Genomic DNA, 2,901 nt, shown 5'->3' on the forward strand with positions numbered 1-2,901 from the left:
AGCAGCTCTTCAGGACTCCAAAGTGCCTGTCAGGTAAGTGACAAAGACGCGCTTTCAGTCTTTTATTGTCTAACTTGGGTAATAACTGTGATAACCAGCATTCACTGAGTATTTACCATGAATGAGACGTGCGCTATGAGAGGTTTTTGCCTTTCTTCAAGTTAATCCTTGTCGGAATTTATCCATTCATTCTACACATAGTTCTAGCCTTTTTTTTTTTTTTGGGCACAGGAAGTGCAGAGTAAATAAAAAAACACTTTCTGATCTTCTAAAGCGTTATTATTCTCATTTTTCAGAGGAGAACACTGAGATATAACAAAGTTAAATAATTTGCCTGAGATTATACAAATCTCGGTAAATGACAGAGATGGGACCAAACTCGGGTCACGGGCCATGAATGCACATGTGATATCACGAAGCATAAAGAAAAAGATCCAGAAGCCCCAAAATAAGGACATCTTACTGCTAAGGAGAGCTTTGGGTGCCAGACTTTCTCGTTCCACGGAGGATTGCCAAAATGCTTGTTTCTGTATCGAAGCTGCTAGCGGCCAGTATCAAGAATCAATATTCATGGGTGGCTTTCTGATATAGAAAACATGGCCATCACTATTTATATTTAGGGAAGATCTGGGCCCACAGCAGAAGGTGAAGCTAAAATCCACACTCCGTCCACCCTGTGGGAAACGTCAGATCGTCCCCAGCCTCCACGCCTCGTGAGCTATCGCTTGGTGAACGCGGCCTGGAGAGAGTCACAAATGTCCTGTATTTTCGGGCGGTCACTCTGCAGAGGGCTTCCTGGCCACGGGCGGGCCGGGACTTGGCACGTGCACCTGAGCTCGCCTCCTGTGTCGAGACAGCCGTCCCGAATCGCTGGATGTAATCACAGTGACACTTGCTGTTTTTCCAGAATCAGACACAGAAAGTGAAGTCGAGGCAGCCTCGGTGAAGAGACATCCTCTCCGTTTTTTTTTTTTTAATAGCAAAATATTTACACCGGAAATAAGGGCAGTTTCCTTTTTTTTGGGGGGGAGGGGTGGATAGCTTTAAATGGTCCTCGTTTGAAGAATTAAAATTTATGGACAGTGCGGACGGAAAGCTTTTGAGTCGAGCTAGGCACCTGCTATCGCGTTCAGCTCCCACCCCACCTCCAGGAGGGAACATCCGTCTTGAAAAGCTTTTGGAAGAAGTATGTTTCATGCGGACGTTCTTTTCCCAATTTGTATCTCTTTCCCCCACATTTTCACATCACGTCTTTTGGCCGTCGTGCCCTGAATAGCATTAGGATTTTTCTTCGGCTGATCTAAGGGTGGAAGAATTGGAGCCATTATATCTGGTCATTTATCAAACAGTTCCTCTGTCACAAAGGGCGTTTTCTTCTCTCCCTCGGGGTTCCTGGCAGCTCATGGTGCCCTGGACGGGGGAGGTCGGACATTTTCCTCTTTTGAAGAGTTCACCTCATGAGAAATGCCCCTTCGAGTCGGTGGCTTCGCCTCTTCCCAGGACCTTTGAGTTCTGTCCCGGCCTCGTGAGCCGGCTGTGGAGTTGGCCCCCTTTGAAGCGTTTACAGATGCTTCGACCAGCCTCTTTTGAAACAAGGAGGTTGGTGGTGGCGGGAGGAGGGGCTGGAAATTCTTCTGCAGAGTGGGCACACGGGGGGACCTGTCGCAGGGAGCCCCAGGGCCAGGGACGTGGCCCCAGACTCTGATTTCCCAGGGGAGGGGCCCACGAGTACCCAGGCACCCACCTCCCCCTTGGCGACATGCGGCTTAGAGGCCGTGAGGCTTCCTCTGGTCTCTGGCCGCAGGTTGGCATTGCGTGGGGAAGTTTAAATAAACTCCATGCGCCTCATCTGGCCCATTAAATGAGCACTGGCCGCTGTGCTGCCGACAACAGGCCCTCGGAGGCCCCCGTGATTGTCGTGCACCCCATGCTCGCTCTGAGTCTCGCTGGGAGAGCAGAGCTCCAGGAGGGGCGGGAAGACTTAATCAGCCCCTCTGTCCTCCACGCCAACCTCCCTTCTTCCCGCGCACCCCCTTTCTCCTCAAACCTCGGGAGGCACCTGCCCAGAGGAAGGACGTGCGGGTGGCCACGGGTCGCTCTTTGTTTGGATGAGGTGAGAAGCCACTCTGAGCCAGACGCGGCCTCGGCCTCAGAGCAGCCGGCGGGCGTGTTTTACATGCATCGCCTTCAAGAGGAGCATCGGACACAAATGCCCTGAGACGTCTGGGGTTCGGTGACAAGCCCGCTTGCCCCTCCGTGTCCCAGAGAACGTTCTGGGCAGGGCAGCATCCGGGGCAGTTCCTGCTCAGTCAGGGACCTCTTCGTGGTGAAGTCAACATTGGCTCCTGAGGACCCGTCCGTCCTGCAGATGCCTGAGAGAGGTGGCCTTCTGCCTCCTGTGACCCGGGCGCCCCAGAGGAAGAAAAGGCTCGGAGGGGGAAGGGCAGATGCTCGAGTTCACCGTGCTGTGCTCATAAATGAAATCGAGACAGTTCTTTAGATCGAATAATCAGGAAACTGGGTTACTTCGATGAAACTGTCTCGTGTTTTCCCCTGGCTTTCGTGTCGGTGCTGTTTAGATGAGTTTAATTTCGATGGAGAAGGTCATGGGGCGGGAGACGGCTCCTGTGGGGGCCCCCGCATCTGTCTTGTCCTGGGCCCTCCTGGCACGGCCCTCATCACGGTCCTTCCTCAGCAACCCTCATTACAAAGGAAAAAAATGGATCAAACGACAAAACTGTGCCGTTAAGTATAGGCGCTGACGGGAAATGTAGACACGTGTGCATCTTTAAAAATTAATTCTTAATGTTGTGCTGTTACCAGAGACATGTGTTTGTTGCAGAAGAATTAGAACATCCCAACCAACAAACAACCTCCCTCCCAGCATCTGTCAAGCCCCTG

This window comes from Pteropus alecto, unplaced genomic scaffold, assembly GCF_000325575.1.
Source record: "Pteropus alecto unplaced genomic scaffold, ASM32557v1 scaffold195, whole genome shotgun sequence".
In the NCBI taxonomy this organism is placed as follows: Eukaryota; Metazoa; Chordata; class Mammalia; order Chiroptera; family Pteropodidae; genus Pteropus; species Pteropus alecto.